The sequence below is a fragment of the Equus caballus genome, chromosome 27 (genome assembly GCF_041296265.1).
Source record: "Equus caballus isolate H_3958 breed thoroughbred chromosome 27, TB-T2T, whole genome shotgun sequence".
Lineage (NCBI taxonomy): Eukaryota > Metazoa > Chordata > Mammalia > Perissodactyla > Equidae > Equus > Equus caballus.
Window position 1 is genome coordinate 33,902,247 of NC_091710.1, and position 25,046 is coordinate 33,927,292.

Below are 25,046 nucleotides of genomic sequence, written 5' to 3' on the forward strand. Positions count from 1 at the left end.
TAGCCTACTCTTTAATTAGGAAAAAAGAGGGCAGTTTTATAGTTGTTTGTAATTTCTCAGTCTTTTGGCTCTTCTCAGTCTGTGCTTCTCAAACAGAAAATAAGAAGTGCTGTGCTGTTTGGCTAACTATTGTCAGTGGCTCAGATTAAACAAAGAATCTATAAACATTTGAAAGGTATTCAATTTCGGAAACTATTTTTTTCTATTGTTTTTTTTTTCTAGCTGCAAGTATGTTTCTTATTTTGAGTGTCAATAGACATATTTCCTGGTTTTGCCATGGTAAATAGATAAATGTTCCAGGAATCATCCATTTTTTTTTTTTTGAGACAACAAAATTAATATCACTCTAGGAAGGAAGATAAACATCCTATACCAACAATATGCTTATTCTCAAACTTAAAGCTCATCTAATTGAAACAAACTTGCAAATTGATATTAATATCAACTTGATATTGATATAAACCTCTGGCCTCATGTACAGCCCACTATCGCTAGTCCTGAGTAGTCACTGGAAAACAGTTCATTGGCTCATGGAAATTTTCTGGAGTTTGGTTATGTTCCAGTATCCTCGTATTTGGACACCAAATAGAACCCCAAAGCAGGCCTGTTTCCTTTGCAGGCTTCCATAGTATCATCATATCCTGAGTTATACAGGTCTTACATATTGCAGGAAGTTATATATGTTTATATATTCAAATCTTTTATTAATCAGTTTTATAAAAACATCTAGAGTTATTGTAACTAATGACTTGGTCTTGGCAGTGATTGAGAGAACTGTCTATTGTAGGGGAGGAAGACATTTCCTCTACCATCTCTGGGTTCTTCTGGCCAGAGAACGAATTAAATTCACATGAGACAGAATAACAGGGGAAAATTAAACAAAGCTTTATAACATGTATACATGGGAGAGGCTCAGGCAAGCTGAGCAACTGGCCAAAATGGCTGAAGCCCCCACCTTAAATATCATCTTCAGCTAAAGACAAAGGAGGATGTTGGGGATGGAGGGGGAGTGGATCATGGGAGATTACCACACAGGTACAGTAAACAAATGCAGATTTAAGTCCTTGCCTTTGGCATTGATTAAGAGTTTCTAGAGATAAGGTCATCCCCACTTCATCCTGGTACAGAGAGGGAAACACCTTTACAGATGGAGATTTCCTTTACAATGTAAATGTCTCTTAACAAAGGGTAAGTAAACTCTGCTTCTCAGAGTTACTTTCCTGTCTGCAGTTTATTAAAAGTAACCAGCCCCAAATAATCCTCAGGCCAAAGAGACATATCTTGGGGTGGCCAATTCCAGGCCCCCACACTATGTAGACATTTTAAAGGCTCCTGTTCTGGGATTTAGGGGTAAAAGAGGCTTTCTCAGTAAAGGTTTGGTGGTAAGTGCAAGTAAAGGGTTAATTACAGATATTTCTATATCCTTAGAGTCTCCAAAACCACACAAAATTTCATATGCATCTCTGACTCAGGGATCAACACGTGGTTCATACATATAACCGGACATCACTGGTAATGGCCCTGCTAACCTTTAGTTTACTAAATGAAAAGAAAAACTCTATTCCTCTACTCTCTACTCACAAAAGTCCTGACACCAGATTCATGTGTTTTTCCCACATCAGCCAATTCTCTGACAACAACTGAGTGTCCTGTAATTCAACTCAGTTCTCACACTGTCCACCTGGAGTTAGCATCAGATCCCACAGGTTAAGGGCTCAATCCCACAAGACTGACTCCACTTCAGAGGCTGATCTTAAGTATGGGTGCCCAGGTTATCCACACTTCTGTTCACCTTGAATACAAATTGGGGGTTCCAACGATCCCCTCCTCAGATTCAATAATTTGCTATAATATCTCACAGAACTCAGGGAAATGCTTACTTATTTTTATCAGTTTATAATATAATAAAGGATATGAAACAGGATAAAAATGAACAGGCAGATGAAGCAATATATAGAGCGAAGTCCAGAAGGGTCCCAGGCGCAGTGCTTCTGTTCCCATGGAATTGGGGTGTGCCACTCGTCCTACATGTGGATGTGTTCACTAAATCTGGAAGCTCTCCAACACTGTAGATGAGGAATTTTTACAGAGGCTTGATTGATTATTAACTCCATTTCTGGCTCCTCTCCCCTCCCTGGAGGATGGGGAGTGGAGCTGAAAGCTCTAAGCTTCTAATCGTGGCTTGGTCTTTCTGGTGACCAGCGCCAATCATGAAGCTATCCAGTAACCCACCAAGAGTTGCCTCATTAGAACAAAAGAGGCTCCTCTCATCCAGGAAATTCCAAGGGATTTAGGAGCTCTGTGTCGAGAACTGGGGTCAAAGGCCAAATAATAGGATGAAAGATGCTCTTAGTACCTTCCTCACTTAGGAAATTACAAAGCTTTTGGGAGCTCTGGCCAGGAGCTGAGAATGAAGACCAAAATATACATTTATTGTTATAACACAATAGCACACTAACCTTAACAGCGTCATTATATTTTAAAATATCTGCTACAGAAGTTAAGCAGGTGAAAGTTAATCACGCCAGCAGCAGGTCTTGCTTACCTGCAGTTCATAACATTCCATTACAACAAGGTAGAAGGAAGGAATAAAACCTCAATTGACGTCTACGAAAATTCAAGACATCGTTTATTTTACATTTTAAAACCTAGTTTATTTCTTTCTAAGTCTAATTTATTCTCCCTCTTGTCTTTCATTTCCCTTTTGTGGAGCTCTTCTATAGAGTGAGGCAGAAAACACAAAGTAATAATAATTGGAGTAAACGTTCAGGCAGAAATTGGACGCAGATAGTTCTGAACATCAGCCCTCTGCAATGAGCAAAGGAAAACAGTAAAGAATCAATATTGGGGGGCCGGCTCGGTGGCCCCTTCCAATTTGGCTGCTTGGGGTTTGCAGGTTTGGATCCTGGGCACAGACCTAGCCCCACTCATCAAGCCACACTGTGGCGGCATCCCACATAAAATAGAGGAAGACTGGCACAGATGTTAGCCCAGCGACCACCTTCCTCACACACACACACACACACACACACACACACACACACACACACACACAAAGTCAATATTGGCTAAAGCAAATGTGTTTTGCTACCAAAACAGCCGGATCCCACAAAAAAACTAAATATCTGTGTTCTCTCATACCTGTGATCCCCACTATGACAACCCCAGAAGTCATTTGAAAAATGGAAACTGTTATGGGACCTGTGAATTCAGGAGTAGGGTAACAAAAGAGGTGAAAAATAAGGTACAGCTGAGGGTAGACTTGGGGAGATCCCACCTCCCAGGACGGAGTGGCTTACACCACTGAGACTTCCTGGACTCCAAATATTCAATATTTCACTTTGTACTGTTACATTTATTTACCTCTAAAAACCAGAAACACATTTAAGATATAAGCTTAAGGCTTAAATGGGTATTATTAATTCACACATGAGATGGAATCAATTCAATCAGATCCCTTTCCTCCCACTTCTTCAGAACCTGGAAGGAATAGCATCCTTCGTAGGGCAGAGGGAAAGGAAGAATGAGATTCTCCACGATAGAATTCTCTTCTGCAACTGCCTTCCTGGGTCAGAGGGGTTGGGAAGGGGCAGAGGAATGGGGCTTCCAGTGCTGGAAATGGTGGTGCAGTGTACAGACAGGTGAACACTGAAAGGAGGTCCCCGAGGAATGCAAAGTCAGAGCCAAAACAAACATTCTAAACTGGGTCAGCAATCCCAGGGGCCAAGCAGTGAGTGGAAACTAAGGTAAGGTGCCAAACGGGCTAGAAAAACAAAATAAAAGAAGTGAACTGCCAAGTGAGAGTATCAGGCAGGAGCCAAGGAGGCAGCTTTTTGAGGTCAGGCTGACCGCATTTAGAAGAACTAAAACAGTTCAGAACTAACACCAACTCCACCACCATGGCTTTCTCCTGTAGAGTTTCCCTAGATTTGCCTGGTAGAAGGCTCTGAAGAAGTCCTGAGCTTGCATTTCTAAGATGAAGGGGCTTCCCCTTGTACAAGGATTCATTACTGGAGCTCTTGTTGGGATCCAATATTCGGGGTCAGTTGTTGGAGGATGGGGTGGTGTAGCAGGGATCTGTGGAGCATGGTGTGGATGTTTACAGAAGAGGGAAGCTGGAGACAGAAAGCCATGGTGATGATCGTCTCTGACAGCTTGAAGGGCCCAAGTGCACCTCCGGTGCGTGGTCTCTAAGATGCTGGAGGAGATCCAGGCATCTTCCATTGAGATGCCTGCCTTTAGGGATGAACACCTATCAGTTCATGACTTATTTTGACCTTAGCATACTACAGGGTTTTCTAGAGGTCTTTCCAGATGTCACAGCTCGTCCAGCTCCCAGGTACCTGTCAACTGCCAGCCCTGTTGTTATAGAACGGGATATAATATTTTGGGGGAAAGGAGTACAGTAGATTGTTATAGCAAATGCCACAGATTTGAGGTGAAGGCACCAGTTATTTTGGCTTCTGTAACACTGCAGAAACTTCCCCCATTGTCCTTTTGCCAAGTTAATGTTGATTAATTATTTATATTAGTAACAAGCAATTGACATGTGATTCTCACTGAATCCTTCCCGCACTCTATAGCGGGTCCTCCTCAGCATCCCTGATCCCTTTCTTCTATTCCACAGAACCCTAATTCTGTTCACTGATCCACCTCCCCAAGCCATGCGCTCCAGGAAACTCACCTCACGCTCAGGGTTAGGGTGGCCCCGATTTGTCTGAGGGTCCTCCCATTCCTTTCCCAGTTTCTATTTCAGGAATGTGCATATGACCAAATTTTGGCCAAAAAGACTTGGGAAGTGTGCCAGAGGTTCTGGGAAGTGTTTTCTCACTCCTAAGAGAGAGCCATGAGAAGAAGGAGTTTCTCTTCTTTCTCTATTCCACGTTGAACCTTAGTCTAATTCCTGGAATCTTGTTACTTGCCTGAGGTTGAAGCCTACATGGGGAGGAGGTGGGGGGTGATCAATAGACACAGAGAAATGCAACCAGAGTGCTGATATAGTGTCCCTGGGGCAGGCTGCCTTTTCTATGAGATAATAAATCTCCTTATTGTTTAAGCTGGTTTAAGTAGGGGTTTCTGCTTATTACAGTCAAATCATCCTACCGATACATAATACAAGACAGACATTCTTTCTCCCTGTTCTACAGATGAGGAAATTGAGGCTTAGGGAGGTTAAGATATGCTTCCAAAGTTACACAGCTCTTTAGGTAAGGTCAGGGTTTGAACCCAACGTGACCCAATGCCTAAGCCTGTTTTCTTGACACACACGACTCAGAGCCGCTGGTTCACATGGTCAATCTGACTCTTGAACAGAATGTCATAGGCTGTGGACATGGATGCAGAGGGCTTTGATTATCCTAGGGGCTCCCAATCCAGGGTAGCTGACACCCTGTCAGTGCACATGTCCTGGAGCTGGCCTGGGGAGGATGACGCTTTTGGAGACCCCGGGCAACAGGAAGCTGGAATTTACCTGAGAACAGAAGAGGAGTTGGAATAGAAGATTAGGAATCTCTCTACGTTACATAAAGACTCCTGTTCATCCTTCATGAGTCACCCTCACTGAGAGAGTGTTTCCTACATCCAAGGCTTGGCCGATCACTGTATTATATTCTCTCATCGCACCCTCAACTTCTTGTACTTATTTCAATTATACTTAAGTAATAGCTCACTGTCTGTCTTCCCTGCAGACTATGCATTCCTTACGTTTCCGAGCTTCCTTTCCTCTAAGCCCACCTCTGCCTCAGCCATTTATTTGGTTTTCACCCCAGGTGACATGAGTGCATCAGTCAAAACAGACAGGACATCTATGGGGAAGGGGACAGTCCTCAATGCAGTGCTGCATGTAGGCAGGGGAGTGGGTCCCAAGGTCACGCTGCTGGATGCCTGAGGGTCTAGAGAGAGCACACCACTATGAAAGAGAAAGAAAGTAAATGGAAGAATCAAAGATAAACCTCATCTATCTCAAAATTTGGGCTGAAAAATCCATATGTAGAAAAGAAGGAGAGGCACTATACAACCTCTTTCCATAATGACAGACAGACAGACACACGGAAAGGACTTGAGTCAGCTCTTTTGTTACTACCATCAAGTTACATATGATTTTCTGGACTGGTCTGAAAACTTAACTATCATTTATAATTTAGTTCTTACTGGAAAAGACTTTGAGAGTATCCGAAAATATGTACGACATATGGACTTTTAGTAAAACACAATTGTTACTTGTATTGAAGCGATTTTTCTTTTTGGGCGATTTTGGCTCCTTCTAAAGTCACGTGCATTGCATGGAAACTAGCAGGTGCTCAATAAATAATCATTGAATAAAGGAAAAAAATTGAACATTGCTTATACTTTATTTCTATGCAGAAAATAAATAGAAAAAAATTAGTTTATTTTAGTACAGAATGTATGTAACTAAGGCTATCGCTGCAGTGGAATTCCCTTCAACAAATATCAGTTGAAGAAGAAGAAAGAAAAGCTGAAGCTTTCCTTGAGCTTAAGGAACCTTGAAGTTGTTAGAAGCAAAAGGAGGGGATAAGAATGTAGCCTGCCCAAGGCCAGCTTAGGGCCTGCTTTTTCTCCCTTCCTTCATCATTAATAGGTATGTATTTAGCAAAGTACTTGAGTACTTTGCTAGGTATCACAAAGTATACCTAAAGAGGTATAATACACAGTTTCTGTAGGGAAGAAACACCAGAATCACACTGACTCTTAAAGTCAGAATACAATCACATTATTCTCCTGCTTAAAGACATCCCATTGGCCACGTGATAAAGAGAACAATCTTTAGCTTGCATGTCTACCGAACTCACTAGACTCTTCTCAAGTCGCTCTCCCCCCAACTTTCTGCCCTTCTGCCTGACTGGTCTTTCAGTCTTTGAATGCCTAATTTTCCTGTCAACACAGAGTGTTGTCCGCCTGAATTGACCTCCCTCTGTCCCTTTACTTTGCTAATGCACACTCATCCTTCAGAGTTCAGATCAAATCCGCTTATTCAGGAAGACCTTCCGGAATCCCACAGACTGGGTCCAGTTGCCCTGCCATGCCTCTCATGCAAGCTCTATGCCTTTTCCAAAGCACTTATCCAAAAAGTAATTGGGCAATTATATGTTTAATGTTTGTCTCCCCTCTAGAATTCAAACTTGAGGAAAGCAGCCATGATTTTCTTATCCCTGTTGAATTCCCACAGCCTAAAGTAGCGCTTTGTACATTTTTGTTGAATAGGTGAATGAATGAATGTTAAATACAGTTATCCACTCATCCTCTCCTATTTGTATCATCTTTCCTACTCAAATTTCCATTGTGGGTTTCTTATACTCCGTTTATCCCATAAAAGTCAGAGTTGTTTAGGGTTCTGCCCTGAGTCCTTACTTTTCTCTCTTTACATGGCCTTCCAGTGAGATCCCATGGCATCAATTACCATCCTTATGTTCATGACTCCAAAATATACATCTCCTGCCAAGATTTCTCTCTAGGATTCCCCATCCTCAGAACAAGTGTCTCCCAGACATCCTCCTGTTGACCTCATACAAGGACCTACACTTCCATCTTGATGCAAGCCGCTTTGTAAACACCTAGTCTAGTTACCTCCATAATTTTATTTCTTACTCTCTTCCCAGACTTTCCGAACAAATGGCAACTCCTGAATGCAGTCTCTTCTCCTTTGTCAATGGGCCTTTGCACAGCTGCATTCAAAAGCACGAAGAGGAGTTGTAGAAAAGATGGAATGCAGGCTTTTTCATAGGGAAGTAACATGAGGAAAGTACTTCAGGGAGATTTATTTCACTTTTCTGAAATCTCAAGTATTGTATTTCCACCGAAGACTTGGAGGATGAAGTAGAGTGCAATATTCATAAAGTTTGCAGAGACTATTCATAAGCTTTGAATTGAGGAGAAACAGTGAATCAGAAAAATAACAGAAGGCTAATTAAATTAAATAAGGGGAAAAGTAGAGTACTGCAAAAAGGGGAGAAACTTAAGATGAGAAAAAGAACACTGGCGATAAGTAAGCATGGCTATCAAACAACAAGAAAAAGAAAATGGAGTCCTAGTGGAAAATACCTTTAAATCAGCATTACAGAACAACACGTTCAAAGCGAATTTGCTTCTAATTGTTCAAACTCTGTAAAGGGAGCATGGAGGGGAAACTAATTGTTGTGGAAAGATCCCTGGAATAGGAGTTTGAAGACAGAGATTCGAGTCCCAGCGCTTCTGTATAAAACCTCAGTAGAATCGGAGACCTTTAGACTCGCGAGAAAGCTTAGAGATCATCCAACCCAAACTTCTCATCTAAGGACAAGGAATTTGAGCCCACAAATGATGGGACCTCCAAAGTCACACACCAGGATGTAGCAGAGAGAGCATCCTCCACACCTGGCTACCTCATAGACTTCTCAGACAAAATATGTGAGGTGCCATTTGTAAATAAACTTTCAAGAATGCCGTTTCAGTGGAAGTAGTCAAAGGAGCAGCTGCTGGTAATCCTCATTTAGGAAGCCACAATGATCAAGTTAGAAATAGCTATCATCATCAAAATAAACAATTTGATCTATTCTACTTGTAAAGAGCTGTTAGAGAGTTTAGACAGGGCCTAAAAGAGAGCCAGAAAACTGAGGAGTAAGTGGTGGAATATGAAACTCTGAGGAATAGCTAGGAACTCTTATTTCTTCAGTAGATATTTATTAGGCATTTATTAAGGCACTGAGGTAGGTGCTGCTAGGGATTCAAAAATGGCGGCCCTCAATGGCATGTCCAAGCTAGTAAGAGGAGGCAGACATGTAACAAATACATTCACTAATGCGGCATTCTGGTGTGACAGAAATATGTTGCAGGCCCAATGGGGACCCCAAGGAAGAAAGGGCAAAGTCTCCCAGGGGAGATGAGCTCACAGCAGTGATTGTTAAAGCAGAAATATGTGGTGCTGAGGAGAGGCTTTTTTAGAGTGAATACAGACCTAGTTACAATCAAAATGAGGAGAGAGAATGAGCTTACATTGTAGCATCAAAAGAGGTAGATAATAATTAGGGAAAAGGTCTTTACATTGAAATTTAATCTAGAAGTTATCTGCTGTAAATAATATGGAATCTTCTTTCTGCAAAAAAAAAAAAGGGGGAATGGATTATCATCTCACTGGGATGGTTTAACTATGTTAACTAAAGTTTTCAAGACTCATTCAACTCGTAAAATGCTGGTTTTACAAAAACACAATTACTTTAAAAATTGACTATAAGAGTGGCTACTTAAGCACTCTAAAAGTAGACATTTAGTGCTTATAAAACAGTGACTCATACTTCACGACGGCTCCTAGAACCTGACTCTTCTCCAGAGCTTTATGGTTATATATGGAAAGTCTTATACTGCCAAACTTGTAACTTACAAGCCGTCACAAATAGGAGCAAAACTATTTTCCAGAGCAAAAATGTATCAACTCTGCCTACGACCAACAGATGGCAGTAACAGTTATGCACCATCATTTTCATTTGAATATAGTTTTGCCCATGGTGTTAGTCATTTGTCTAGTGTGTATCTGCTATGTTTACATTTAGTAATGAGGTACTTTGACGAACATCATTTACTCCATTATCTTCAATAAACGCAAAAACAATAAGGCTGTTAAAAGTGCTTCTTTGAAGAAGCACACAATAACAATGGAAACAACAGTAGAAATAATAGAAAACTCACAAGAAAATTATTGATGCATAAGACATTGTTCTTTGGCTCATAGGAACAATTCTGTTTGACAAAACCACGTGTAAGAACTGCTCAAATCAGTCAATAATATTTAGCAAAAGATTAGGAAGAATACTGAATTAAAAAAAAAATTGAGCATGGCAAGTTTAAGACAAAGCCTAGGAGGTCACGCAAGGTTTCAGCATGGGAAAAGTAGCAAGCCACTATGGCTTGGTGACAAGCAATAGATGCCAGGCCTCTTCAGATCTGCACAATGTGAAAGTCAGTGGTGCCGTGTCCAATATGGGTGGAGCAGCTGTAGATTTCTACAGGGAGACTCTGTCCCACACAGGGGTACAAAGCTCCGTGAGAGGAGCAAAGGCTGGAATTCAGCTCCCTTTTGCCACCTCAGCTGAGTGACCAGCCTGCATAAACAAATCAATTGCTAGAAAACCCCCTATGACGTATGCGACAGTCATCCTGGAGAGGTTACCTGCCCAACAGATTTTCCTTATAGTTGAAACTGATCCTCTTTGGAAATAGGTACCGAGTAGAAGTTATACTAGTGAAGGGTGGCAGATATGCCACCCCAAAATATGCCACGAGCCATAAGGATTATTTTGAGCTAAAGATGCTTGAAAAACAGCAGGTGCAAGATAGATGCTCTGACCTCCCATTTCCTTCCTGAAAACAGGAGCTGGAACTCCTCTGTGAAAGATGTCCTCTCTATATCGGGGGAAAGAAATATTCTTATTACCAGAGGCAAGGAGTCGAGGCCGAAAGAATTCTGTAAAACAGATCTTGTGAAAATAATTCAAACCTGCCTTTAGCCTCCCCATATAAATATGTTTATATATACATGTAGTTACTTTTCCACAATTGCCTCTCTTTGTTCAACTTAGTATGAAAGCGTTTACCTTTTGCCACTTCTTTGCATTTTCATTTTCTTGTAGAGTCTTCCAAGTACATGTAAAAATAAAATTTGTATGCTTTTCTCCTGTTCATCTGTCTTATGTCTATTTAATTCTCGGTCCCAGGTGGAGACCCCCAAAGCATAAAGGTTTGCCCGATCCTATGTGATTTTAAAGCTCTTAGAAGAATAATTCCTTCTCCTGTTGGATGAAAATGCATTGAGGACCACAGGTATAAACCTCTCTTAGCCTTTAGAGCCTATGGGGGTCAATGTCTTATTAATAGCTTTTGGGGATGTGGTTGGTTATGCACAAATATGGCCCCCATCAGTTCCCTTCTTCACTGCTTGCACTTGCTGCTTCTTCCACTAAGAGGTGGAGTCTATTTCCTTTCCTCTCAAATCTGGCCTGGCCTTGTAACTTACTCCACTTGCTTTGACCTCTGTCCCTGTCAGCATGCAACAGGAGTGAGATTCTGAGATGTCTGAGCTTCTGCTTTCTCCCTCTTGGAAGCCAGCTGCCAAGTAAAAATTCCAGCTTCACTGAGATCAACATGCTGTGAAGCAGCCCAAGCCAGCAATGTGGAAAGACCATGTGGAGCGCACCAAGGCACCCTAGCTGATGCCCCCAGCCCATCAGCCAATTGAATGCGGTCACCCAGGTGAGACCATCAGGAAAACCACCCAGTCAACCCGCAGAATCATAAGATATAATCAATTTCTCTTGTTTTAAGCCTTTAAGTTTCAGGGTTGTTCATTTTGCAGAGCCTAACCAGATCAAAAAGAAGAGGAGCTTCTGTGATAAAAGGTATGTGAGACTAGAAACAGAACGAAAACAGATATCCCCATGAGATTCTGTGGAAATCAAAGTGAGTGGCAGGTCAACAAAAATCCAGATGTGAGGTAACAAAGGTGAACAGAAAAAATTTCTAGTAGAACTTCTGAAAATGGAACGGGCTGCATTGTCACTGGAGCGACGAGTCTGAGGACCACTGATATGTGCTGTGGGGAGGGGGTTCCTATACGCTGTAGGAGGTTAGCATAGATCAGGGGTTTCCAAACTACTTTAGCAATGAAACCCAATCTACAAAATTGATAAAATACTATTTTATTAGTAAATTACTTTAAAGTTTAAGGCATTATTTTCACTTGTTAAAAAGGCCATCCATGTGATCAATAAACGCATTTTAATGAAAACAAAGTGCAATGGTAGTTATGTTCCTATCCTCACTATCCACTTCATTTCTATATTTTGTTTTGAATGCACCATATCTAGAAAACTCCAATTAACCTGGAAGTAGACTAAGAGGAGCTCAAGTTCAAGACTTTGCTCCAGCACAAAGCAAAACCCCCAGGACATGGTAGGCACCCGATTAATACTTCCTGAACGTGTGAAAGAGGAGTAGGCTTCAGAAAAGGAGTTCCTGCTCAGGTGTTTTTTTTCCAGAAATAGCCACTTCCGTGGCAGCTAGCTGCGATGAAGACCCTGCCTGCTGGAACTGGCCCCAATCTGAGCATCTGCACTCAGTTGCTTAATTCTGGAGCCACTTACAGGAACATGTGTCTCCTTTATCTACTCAAGTATTAGGAGCTCTCAGCCTCTCTCTCCTGCTTCTTTTTTTTTTCACTAAGAAGGACGGCTTCTGTGGCCTCTTTAAATGTCTCCGGGATGCAGGCATTGGCACTTTATCTCCAGAATAGATCCAGCCTCCTCCCACTGTCCGTGCCAAATTAATCTATAACAACAGAAAGTAAATCAGCGATTGCCTGGTGTCTGGTTGGAGCGGAGGGAAGGCCTGAGAAAAAGTTTAGTGATGAATATGTTTGCTATCTTGATTACGCTGATAGTCTCGTGAGTGTATATATATGGCAACATTTATGAAATTCTACAATTTAAATATATGTAAGTTTTGTGCATCAATAAAAAGAGGTTTATTTGCACCTGCTCACATGGAAAGAGCTCCAACATATATTTCATGTGGAGAAATTGTAAGGCTTATAGAAGTATCTACAGTGTACTTTATTAGTGTGGGTTTATTTGTTTTGTTGAGATATACATATATAGTCTGGTCATGGAATGAAATTTCTGAGAGAATTCACAATATACTGCCAATAGCAGTTCCCTCTGGGTAAAGAGAACTGAGGGATTTTGAGGTGCAGAGGACAAAGACTTTTTCATTTTATACTGTTCTATAGATCATTTGAAAGTGTGCTGGCGTTGATATATTACCTTTATAAAAAAATTCTTTCTCACCAAAAAAGAGGTCTGGAGAGAATTGGGAAGAAAAAAAAAAAAAAAGAAAGATTTCAAGAGTGATTTCTGCCCAATGTAGGTGGCAGAGTGGTTAGCATTCGATATCTATATAGATATCTGTAAAGCCTGATGATCATGCGTCTTTTGGAATCTAACTTTGTATGTTGCTAAATCAAGAAAATTTGAACATTTATAAAAACTGCTACACTCCTACATACATACTGTGGTGAAGACGGCTATTTGTCCCCTAATACTTGTTCTCCTTTTTTGGTACAGCAATGGAATTCTTAATAGCTCAGGATAATTAAAAAGCTGCCTTTGCCAGTTTCTCTCTCCCTTGTCCCCTCCCACCCTCCTTCTTTCTCCCATCCCCGTCTCTATCTTCCTCTCTGCCCCTCTACTCTCCTTCCCCGCCTGGAGATTTCATGGTTGTCAGCCTTCTTACTGATGACTGAAGGCTCCCAGTGTGAATATCCCAAGAGAAATTGGCATAAATTTCATGTCTGTTTCTACCTACCTGAGAAATTACACAGCATCACGTTTGCCACTTTCTAAAGTTCTGGCCACATTTAAGGGGAGGGGACAATAAATATATGCCACCTCTTGATGGGAGTGTCATGGGATTTGTGGGTACGTTTTAGAACTATGACAAAGACCCTTTCTCTAAAGGCAGCGGAAGCACACACTCTTTTCCTCTTCCTCATCTTTCCCTCCATCCTGCTGCCTGGAATATGCTTTTACAGCCTGGACCACGAGGCCGAGGCCAGGTACTACAGAGCAACAAGATGCCGGGGCTCTGAGTTATGTGACCATCACACCAGCTCTTTACCACCTACTTGGACTCTTTCTTCCATCTTGTTTAAGAAAATGTTATTTCGAGTTTTCCATGGCTCACAGCCAAACCTAATCCATACCGATTAGTAAGGTCAGCAGGAGTAGGCAGTGAAAACCCTAAAAAGATTAAGTAGTTCCAATAATCCTATAAGAATGCAAGAAAAATAACATTCTACTTGCCTACAACTCTTGAAAATTTGAACTTATTTTTATGACTTTGTAGGGTGAAATCTTATAGTCTGCTTTCTACAGGTTGTCGTGGGGTCAGCCTTAAAGAACCGGGGTACACTTTTGGATTTGAATTGTACTGTGTCTGGGGTTTGGGGGGGGTGTGTACCATAAGGAAAGTGAAGCCGGGTGCCTGGTACACATGCTCATCTGGGTTATTTTATTAGATTCTTTGATCAAAACTCTCACAAATTCTCAAGTCAGAACACTTTCCTTCAAAGCCAAAAATCACCTCTTAACCCAAAGCAGTATTTAGCATCATAAATGAGATTTGGGACAGATTTTAAGGGCTGCTTAATATAAGAAATTATTCAACTGAGGGAATTACATGATAAGTAGTTATATAAATACATATATGAGTAACACACTGCAACCCACTCTCACTGGCATTAACATTTTCCTACGTAAAATATTCATGTAGTCACTTTTTTTGAGAAAAACTTTACAAAGTGCCTGTAAAATTATTTTGCAAATTGTCTGCCCTTTGACCATTTATCTATTGGGGTTTTCCTGTGTTTTACATCTTTTTGAATGAGTTCTTTCTAAATCAAGGATTCTGGCAGAATTAATGCTGTTGCATTTTAATGTCATTCTTCATTGCTAGTCATTTGCAGCAAATTATAAATATTCCATCTTGGATTGCCCAATGTTAGGCATCCTGGTTCCACATGAATAATCTTTTGCTGATAATTGCTAGTGAGGCTTATGGTCTACTGACTTGCTGGGGTTCACAGAGATTTTCTGACTTAGAGCTAATTAAATTGTTGTCTGCTGCTTTTGAAAGTCTGCCACAGACACACGCCTGTCAGTGGCGCAGCCTTTGTGCGGGAGGCCTGAGTTGGATGGAGACAGAAATTTTTCCTAAGTGCTTGCTGGGGGTGGGGGTAGGGAAGTGGGATGGCTTTACAGAGGTTAAGGTTGTGTACATGCAAAACTTAAACTTGAGCACTGATTTTTTTTTTTTTTTTTTTTTTGGTTTTCTGAGATTTTGAAACTACACATTTAAACTTGCTGCATTTCCCTTCCAGAATCTCTCTTTGAATACGGGTGCTATTTAATGATCATCCTGATTGCTTTTAACATATAACTTTGAGGGAAAATTTTAAAACCATATATTTTGCTGAAGGATGGTGAATACATCAATCATTTGGGATAATTTTACCAAAATAAAAAATAGGTTTTTCCATTTAGGATATGACTGAAGAAGCTTTAGAAGTAGAGCTAACTAACTATAATTTGTGTCACACTGAGTCTTTGGTGTCCCTTCACATCAAGCGTTTAGGATTAGAACCGATCAACAAGCCAAGCGGTGGTCTGCAGCCTAGCTGCCTTCTGCCACCAACCGTTTGCGTGGCTTCTTTGTCAGCGGCATGCCATTTAATGTCCTCTGCCTCAGTTTCCTCCTCTGGGAAATGCTGATAGTAATCGTACCATCCCATAGGGTTGTTGTGAAGATAAAGAGACCACATATTCACAGCCTTTACAAGAAAAAGTAAGTGGAAACTATAAGACATTACTGAAAGAAATTGATAACGATGTTAAGAGATGGAAAGAGATTCCATGCACATGGATTGGAAGAATAAACATAGTTCAAATGTCCAAACTACCCAAAGCAATCTACAGATTCAGTGCAATCCCAATCAGAATCCCAATGACATTCTTCATGGAAATAGAACAAAGAATCCTAAAATTCTTATGGGGCAACCAAAGACCCCGAATTGCTAAAGCAATCCTGAGAAAAAAGAACAAAGCTGGAGGCATCACAAGCCCTGACTTCAAAATGTACTGCAAAGCCATAGCGATCAAAATGGCATGGTACTGGTACCAAAACAGAGACACAGATCAACGGGACAGAACTGAAAGCCCAGAAATAAAACTGCACATCTACAGACAGCTAATCTTTGACAAAGGCGCCAAGAACATACAATGGAGAAAAGATAGTCTCTTCAATAAATGGTGCTAGGAAAACTGGACAGCCAGATGCAAAAGAATGAAGGTAGATCATTATCTCATGCCATACACAAAAGCAAACTCAAAATGGATCAAAGACTTGAAGATAAGTCCTGAAACCATAAAATTCCTGGAAGATAATATTGATAGTACACTCTTTGACATAAAACTTAAAAGGATCTTTTCGAATACCATGTCTTCTCAGACAAGGGAAACAAAAGAAAAAATAAACAAATGAGAGACCATCAGACTAAAGAGCTTCTACAAGGCAAAAGAAACGAGAATCAAAACAGAGACAACACACCAATTAGGAGAAAATATTAGCAAATCATTTTATCTGACAAGGGGTTAATCTCCATAATATATAAGGAACTCACACAACTGAAAAATAAAAAACCAAACAATCTGATCAAAAAATGGGCAGAGGATATGAACAGACATTTTTCCAAAGAAGATAGACAGATGGCCAATAAACAGATGAAAAGATGTTCAGCATCACTAATCATCAGGGAAATGCAAATCAAAACTGCACTAAGATACCACCTTATGCCTGTTAAAATGGCTATAATCACTAAGACTAAAAATAACAAATGTTGGAGAAGGTGTGGAGAAAAGGGAACCCTCATACACTGCTGGTGGGAATGCAAACTGCTGCAGCCACTGTGGAAAACAGTATGGAGATTCCTCAAAAAACTAAAAATAGAACTACCATATGACCCAGCTATCCCACTACTGGGTATCTACCCCAAAACTTGAAATCAACAATCCAAAATAACATACGCACCCCTATGTTCATTGTAGCACTATTCACAATAGCCATGGCATGGAAACAATCCAAGTGCCCATCTACCAATGATTGCATAAAGACGATGTGATATATATATACAATGGAATACTACTCAGCCAGAAAAAAAAATAAATTCATCCCATTTGCAATAACATGGAAAGACCTGGAGGGAATTATGCTTAGCAAAATAAGCCAGACTCAGAAAGACAAACACCAGATGATTTCACTCATATGTGGCATATAGACAAGCACATGGACAAAGACAACAGTTCAGTGGTTACCAGGGGAAGGGGGGTGGGGGGTGGGCACAAGGGGTGAAGGGGAGCACTTATGTGGTGACAGTCAAGAAATAATGTACAACACAAAATTTCACATTGATGTAAACCATTATGAACTCAATAAAACAAATGAACAAACAAACAAACAAACAAACCCCACAAGGTATTCCTTCACACTCAGAGGCTGGCTATCATCAAAAGTATGGAAAATAACTGTCATAAAAGACGTGGAGAAATTGCAACCCTTTATATTGCTGGTGGAAATGTAAAGTGGTTTAGTCACTGTAAAAAACAGTTTGGCGGTTTCTCAAAAAGTTCAACATAGAATTGCCCCATGACCCAGAAATTCCACTCCTAGGTATAGATGCACAAGAACTGAAAACAGGTCCTCAAATCCTTGTACATGAATGTTCATAGCAGCACTACTCATAACAGCTAAAAAGTGGAGACCCAAATGTGCGTCAATGGTTGAATAAACAAACTGTGATGCATATATATGCAATGGAATATTATTCAGCCATAAAAAGAGAGAAGGGAATGATGAATTGTTATTTAATGGGTACAAAGTTTCAGTTTTGCAAGATGAAAAGAGTTGTGGAGATCTGTTGCACAGCAATGTGATTGTACTTAACCGTACACTATAAACAGTTAAGATGGCAAATTTTATGCTGTGTATTTTGCCAAAATTAAGAAAAAAATTTTTTAAGGGAAAAAAAAAAGTAAGCGGAGCCAGCCCTGATGGCCTAGTGGTTAAAGTTCAGTGTGCTCTGCTTTGGTGGCCCAGGTTCAGTTCCCGGGCCCAGAACCACACCACCCATCTGTCAGTAGCCATGCTGTGGCGGCAGCTCTCACAGAAGAACCAGAAGGACTTATGACTAGAATGTACAACTATGTAATGGGAGTTTGGAGAGAAAAAAAAAAAAAGAGGAAGATTGGTAATGGATGTTAGCTCAGAGCAAATCTTTCCCAGAAAAAATAATAACAATAATAATAGTAAGTAAGTGTTGGTTGGTACTGTTCATTTTTACTCATCATCATAATTATAGTAATAAAACTCACCTTTATGCTGAGGTTTAGAGTTTGCGAAGTTTTTCACATCTGTTGTTTCATTTGACTTTAACCAATATAATTGTCTTGTATTATTTTTATGTTTTTGTTTTAAAGATGAGGAAACTGAGGTCAGAAAGGTTAAGAATTTTTCTCAAAGTCAAACAGCTATTAAGTGATGAAGCCAAAACTCATCTCGAGCTCTGCTGAATCCAATCTCCCATCTATTTACTACTTCACCCTGCTTTCCCTGTAGTCTCACTGAATGCAGAATTGGAGGAGATGTGAGAAAACATCTATTCCAAGCCCTTAATTATACAGATGGGAAAAATGAGGCCCCAAAAACGAAGACTTCCCCAAGACCACAGCCTTTGGAGAAGACCTATATTTCTTGATTACCACCTAAAATTCTTTTACCACTACCATTTATCAGATAATAGAAATTCCAGTAAGGCACTGAGGCAGTGCTGATAACATTCCAGCATGAAGAATAGGGTTTTCTTTTAGTACCTTGAGAATTTTAATATCATTACTCTTCTGCAAGCCAACTGTTGTGGAATTGCTATAAAAGGCAAATAACATTCTTGCCATCAATGAGTTATTGTCATACCCAGAGATCCCTTTAACTTCCCTTTTGTAGCAGACTTTGGTTTTGTCTCCTAGTCATTTCTCCCTTTCTCATGGGAAACAAGAGTCCCATGGTAGCTGTCCTGTCCCGCTGGCATTGTTTCCATGTTTAATGCTTTCATGAGCCGTGAGGTGTGGCTGAAGTACAATGAGGTCAGTTTTCACAGGTGGCTTCTGGAAGCAAAGAGGACCAAGGACGTGTTGCAGCTTGTAGCTTCCATGGAATTCCATTTCATCTTGTAGCTTCCATGGAATAAGCACATGTGGTTTAGTGGTGGCAATTTCCTTACACAGTCACAGCACAAACAAAGTGCAAAGAATGGGTCACAGCACCTACTCAGTACAAAGAACAGGTATTTCATTTCGTGTGAAATCAGCTCTTCAAGCGTGGCCCTGTGCATTAGGAAATTTAGAAAGGAAGTGGTTTAAAGACAGGAAATACATCTAGCACCTGAAAGCATGAGCTAATTGCTCATTGGAATGGACTCATTTCTGGAAAGGGCTTTTTTTTCCCAGCTCCTCACCAGACCACTCTCCTCTGACTCAGGGGAAGTGCATTTCTTCCGAAAGGCTCCTCCAGGCTCTCAAATATGGCGGCTCCTTGCCCACTCAGAGCCTTCACACACACACACACACACACACACACACACACACTGTCTTTTCACCTGTAACTCTCCTGCCACACCCGGCTGCTTCTCACGCTCATCAGAAGTGTTTTCCTTGACCACCGTGTCTAAAATAGGTCCCCTGGCCTTGTTCTTCATTCTATCCACATCCTATCTGATTCTTTCACAGAGGGTCACAATTGTAAATGGCTTATTTGTTGTGGTGGCAGGTGTTCTATTTCTCTAGTTAGACTTTAAGGTCCACGAATCTACGTAACATTCAGCTCTCAAATTCAGCGGCTAGAAGGTGCTCGATAAACACGTGCTGAATGAATATATTTGGTTTGGTTCATCAAAGGAATAACTGAGGATAACTAAGATCCTTACTAAAGAGTTCAATTGAAGAACATCTAGAAAAAAATTTAACCAGATGAAATTAAGGTGAGACATTAAAATAACGACTGATGGCTTTAAACCAGAAAGGTAATGTATGAACATTTGCCCTAGTCATGTAACTCCACTGTGAGAACCCACCTAACTTTTGAAATCAAAGAAATACTGATTTAAATCTACTCCACGTGCAGTGAGAGCTCCGAGTCCCTCCAGTTCTCTCCGGGTTTGGGGGAGGAGGTTGGTTTATAGTGATTTTTGGTCCCCTCTGGATCACCTTCTATTTCTGTAGAATGGTTTAGCTTGTGCATATCTGTCCTGCACATGCGAGCCCATCCTTTGCCCCCGGCTACCACAAACACTCACAGCCCTGCTCTTGCCACCCATTCCTTCTGCAGCAGTTCAGCTCTCTCCTGCCAAGTTAGGCCGTAGGAATTTTCCGTAAATTATAAGCTACTTGTCAAGGTATTTTTCTCAGCTCAAAATAATTCCATCCCTAAGAGAAGTTCTGGTGCCATTGAAATAATTTACTATTTCACTTTGTTGCATTAGTTAAGGTTCACTTGGTTCTGAGTCATAGAACCCAAATGAAGCTGAGGTAAGCAGGTTAAGGAATTTATCATAAGGATCCTGTGGATTCTAAGGGAACTCAAGGAAATGCTGAATAACCAGGCCTGGGGACAGTGTCTCACATAAAAACACAGTCTCCGAGGATCACAGATAATTCCCACAGAAGGAAAAGTCCACGAGAGCTGGCCAGACAACCCTAGGAATGTCTACGATGTGACGTCTGAGTGCACACGATGTGAGCCCATTTCCTCCAAGAGATAATAGTTCACATGGGTTGTTGACTCCAGAACACTTCAGAGCATACGAAAATCTTGTAAAAAGATAGCTGTTGCTTCAGTTCAAAAACAAATTCCTCTACCATTCAAGTGAGATATGGATGGCAGCGAGAAGAAATAATTCATTTCTAAGCCAATGATTCCAGGAATTATACTGGCCTTTAAAGTGATCACCTTAAAAGCCTAATGTTTCTCCTAACAATGTTGTTCTTTGCACTTTTTGTGCATCCACTATATGCCCCTGTGAGATATGTAATAAATATTTAACTCCTACAAAATTTGAGATAGTTATTATTTTCATTATTTTATAGACGAGAGAATTGAGGCTTGGAAAAGTTAATTTACTTGTCTAAGATTTCACATCTAGCAAATATTAAAATATTCATTCATCTTTCAGGCTTCAAAGACTATGGTTAAAAAGTGTTCTCTTTCTAATATGGAGGATATTTCTCTAAAATAGAAAAAAAACCTCTTGCAGAATCACTATGGCCTTATCCAAAAGCATATTTTTTTGTCTGAATGAGAGAAAAGTCTTTAAGACCGTGGAACCATCCAATTCCCTCTGTGGCTGAGGCGAGTGGCTCCTGTTTCATCTTCAGATGTGGCAGCACCATCTAGTGGCCAAAAAAGGCATAGACCTAGTGAGGGATTTTCTTTTTAAGGGTCACAGGGATTAATTTGGGGCTTCCAATTAATAATAAAATGACCAAATATATTTATCTCCAATCCTTGGAAAAATGTCTCAACAAATACTAAGAAGACAGAAAGAGGACAGAAGGTGGTGACTGACTTAGAACAGAAGAATTTCAGGCCACGCGCCTGCCTGAGGGGTTAGTGATGGAAGTCCTTCTGAAGACGGCCGGAGGGGCTCAGAACTCAGACGCACTCCGATCGTTGAACGGAGGCCTGAGGCGAAGGCCTGGAAACTGAAAAGTCTGTTCACCCTGCTACCCCATGGGAGTCAGGGGTTAAGGCTCGGGAAGATTTGATCCCAAGGTGGATCACGGAGACACCAGGCCCCGCATGGATCAGGTGGATAAAGAGAAGGGAAATGCAGGAAAATCCACACCCTGAATGAGGAGTCCTTAACCTCCTTCCCACTCGGCGCCCATGTTCCTTTCTGAAGAGCTGTGGAGGAAAACTCAGCCGTCCAGGAGCCCCTCAGGGAGAAGGCGGCTCTCTGTGGTCTTCTGCGAAGCCAGCCGTCAACAGACCCCGCCCTACGCGTTTCAGTGTCTCTCTATAATGTGAATGCATGGCCAAAGTCAGCACGCTTTCCAGGAAAACCACCGACAAGAAAACTGAAGACCAAAACCAGCAAAGGGGAAAAAAAAGACTTAGTGGAAACTCAAGATGCCAGGAGGGGGACAAATGCTATACTATTACGCTATACTTAATAGTATCAGTTAAAAAAAAGAAGAAAACAGAAAAAATAATTCTTTGATAAAAATGGTAACTGAAATAACAGTTCCTTCTTTTGAAGGCTAAAGTTGAGACAACTTCATGAACGTTGAACATTAAAAAAAAAGTGGATGGAAACTAGGAAACTAAAAAAATTAGAAGCTGAGAACAAATCAAAGTGGGGAAAATCTGTCTCATGGGATTTTCAGAAAGAGAGGAGAGAGAACAGCGGTTCTGTGTCATTTCACCATGATGTCCCTTGGTGGGGCCTTTCCCATTTATCACAGTGGGTATTTGGTGGGCCTTTCACTCAGGAAACGTGGGTTATCCCATTCTGAAAAATGTTCTTGCCGAGCTTTCCATGTCAGCAGAAACAAAGCTGATTCCTTTTGAATGCTTCATAATATTCTCTTGTCTACAAATAAATAGCAGATTCCACTACCCATTCTTCTACTCGTAAGCATTTGGCTGTTTCCTGCTTTTTGGCATTACCGATAATGCTGCAACAAACATCCTACAATCCTCCTTGCAGATGTTTGCGTATTTCTCTAAGAAATACACCTCATAATAAGATTTCTGGATCACGGAATCTGAACATTTTTAATTTAAAATTCAAAGGTTGCCCCTTCCTCATGACACATGAATTTATACTGCCACCAGCAGATCTTGAGGGAGCCATTTTCCTGCATCTTAGCCAACACTGGATGTTAATGCTCTTTGAAATTATTCTCCAACCTAATAGGTTAAAAAATGACATCTCATTATTATCTTAATTTGCATTTTCCTGACGATCACTGAGGTTGAACAATTTTCAGATGGTATTTGAGTTACTTCTCATCTAGGAGATTGGCAAAACCATCACAGGCTAACAGTTTTGTGCCCCAAAGGAAGAAGCATACCTGTCTTTCTTAGTAGTTACTGTCATTTATGGAAAAGAATTCTAGACTTTTGCCCATGCTGCTCCCTCTGTCAAGAGTTCATGCCCTCTCCTCTTCGCCCGATTAAACACTATTCATCCTTAAGCCCCAGCCTAGCGTCCATCGCTCCAGGAGTCCCACCTAACACTCCAGGGCCACCCAGCCCTCTCTCATGGATTAAGGGACCCTCTTTAGAGCCTACACAATACCCCATATGCCACCCACTGCACTTGGCTCTGGTTTTTAATCCCCTGTTTCTCCATCCATCTTCCCCACTATGAGAGCTCCCTGAGGGCAGGAACATGGTGTTATTGATTTTCGTTGCCAAGCATCTGGTGGGACACACAGCTGTTCATTGTGAGAATGAACACAAAGAAGTAACTGTGTCTGCAAAACTGACCTGGAAGGAACACTTACAGGTGGCTCAATAGCCAGAACTTTCCTGGGTTTGCGGTTTCTCAGATTGTGGCAGCCAGGACTGGCTTGAAGGTAAGATGTAACAGATGTCAGAGTGGGTCATAGGAATGACAGTGACATTCACTCACAATCGTTAAGAGACATAAAGACCAATAGCATGGTAAGAGATCGTTGAGGGAGCCTCCTCTGGTTATCTCCCTCAGCCTAAAACCAGGATCTAGGCCATAGGATCAACACAGTAAAAGGAGAGAAGTGTGTAGTTTGACTAGCTTACAGCGATGCATGTCTTTGGGACCAGACAACTGTTAAAAAGTTCCATTTGACCATCGACTCATTGTGACTTTTCATACTTTGACACCAGTGGCAATAAAGTCTCCACCAAGTGGGGAGAAAACTAGTAAAAGATTGTAGGGAGGGTGGAAATGTGCCACACGTAGTCTTAAGACGTCCCATTGTAATAGCATGAAGTTTGAGATTTCGCATTTATTCATATGTTAGTGTCAATTCTTACAAATTTTGGATCTTTGAAAGCTCGAGGGGGGAATTTTAGATTTATTAATTGAGACATTTCTACAGCTAAGGAAATGTGCCAGATGGTGCTTCCTACTACATTGTTTTTTCCAATTTTCTACCAATTCGGTGTGAAGAAACTTCCAGCAAGCCTCTTTTTGGTATCAAACCTGAAGTGAGTTTGCTCTCCCGTTGCACAACAGGCCAATCTCTGACACTGGGTGTAGTGGAGGAAAGTAGGAATTTTGTTATTGCACAGCGCTGAGCAAGGAGAGAGGGCAGCTAACGCTGAAATCCCAAACTCCCCGAAAAGCTGAAAAGAAGGGTTTGTATTTGGGGTTTTAAGTAGGGGAAGGGGAGCATATGGCCTTGCTGGTTGGAGCTTTCCCACCAGCTTGTCTTTGGCCTTGAGACACTTGCAGAGAGGAGGGAGCCTGTGACCTTGCTGGTCAGCAGCTTTCCCATCAGCCTGTTTCTCCTTGTGGGGAGAAGATGGTGAATCCAGGTGCTTGCCCTTGGCTGTGTCTGTCTCCATGCAGGATAGTGGATTCTGGAGCCAGGAAGCCAGGGAGTAAGCAGGGAATGAGTGCTTTGGTTTTAACCCCACATATGCTGGGTTCAATGTAGGGAAAGTGATATCAGGGCCAGTATCAATTTGTCTAAAAACATGTCCAAACAGTGAATGGAGCACTTACGAGGTTAGATAATCAGAAAGGTGGGGAGGAACCATGAGGAAATTTTGCTTTTTGATTTTCATATGTCTGTATTATTTAATTTTCTTTTAAAAATGTGCATTCTTTGTAAGTGTATTAAAACAAACCACTAAAGCAATCATCTTAATCAGTGTGTGGTGAACAGTCAGCCTAGCCCTCACTCTTTAGAGTTTGGGCAGTATTCTTCACTGCATTTGCAAGTCTTTCAATTACCAGTGGGAGGCAGGAAGGGAACAATGAGTGTAGATATTTACAAGCAATTCCCCCTATTTTCTCCAATTTTTTTCCAGGATTGTGTGCGAAAATAGGCTAGAATGAGACATTTCTAAAAGCTGGACCTTTCAGCCTGCAATTGATCTTTCTGGCCATCAGGTGACGCTGTGTGTCTCTACAGGGAAAAACAGATTTGCCTAACATTAATCTAGATTGAAATTTTGAGAAATTTGGGACATTTGAGAAATCACCAGATTAATCCATAGAGAAATGGAGCATAAGTGTTTCTGGACACATTTTTATGAGCAGATCAGAAAGTTTTATCTTGGTAGGAAATTCTATTCTCTCTTCAGTTAGGAAAAGATGACGTTCTGATTTCTGTCTGAAAATCCTCATATCTAAACTCTAAACTCATTTTTAAGACTATGGGCATTAAGTTAACAAGCAAATCATG

The 25,046-nt window shown here is 41.0% G+C and overlaps 1 protein-coding gene across 5 annotated transcripts in view; it reads right to left on the reverse strand.

Moving 5' to 3' along the window:
* Positions 1-5,287: 5,287 nt before the first annotated feature.
* LONRF1 (LON peptidase N-terminal domain and ring finger 1) overlaps positions 5,288-25,046 on the reverse strand; it is a 67,427-nt gene continuing 47,668 nt past the window's right edge. For 2 of the 5 annotated variants that reach the window (XM_070253409.1, XM_023630770.2), the window contains exon 13: positions 18,451-18,974. The gene's annotated coding sequence lies outside the window, so the exon portion shown is untranslated. Of the gene's footprint in view, positions 5,471-18,450; positions 18,975-22,411; positions 22,558-25,046 lie in introns of those variants that run through there. The other 3 variants (XM_070253410.1, XM_023630769.2, XM_070253411.1) reach the window with 3 other exon arrangements.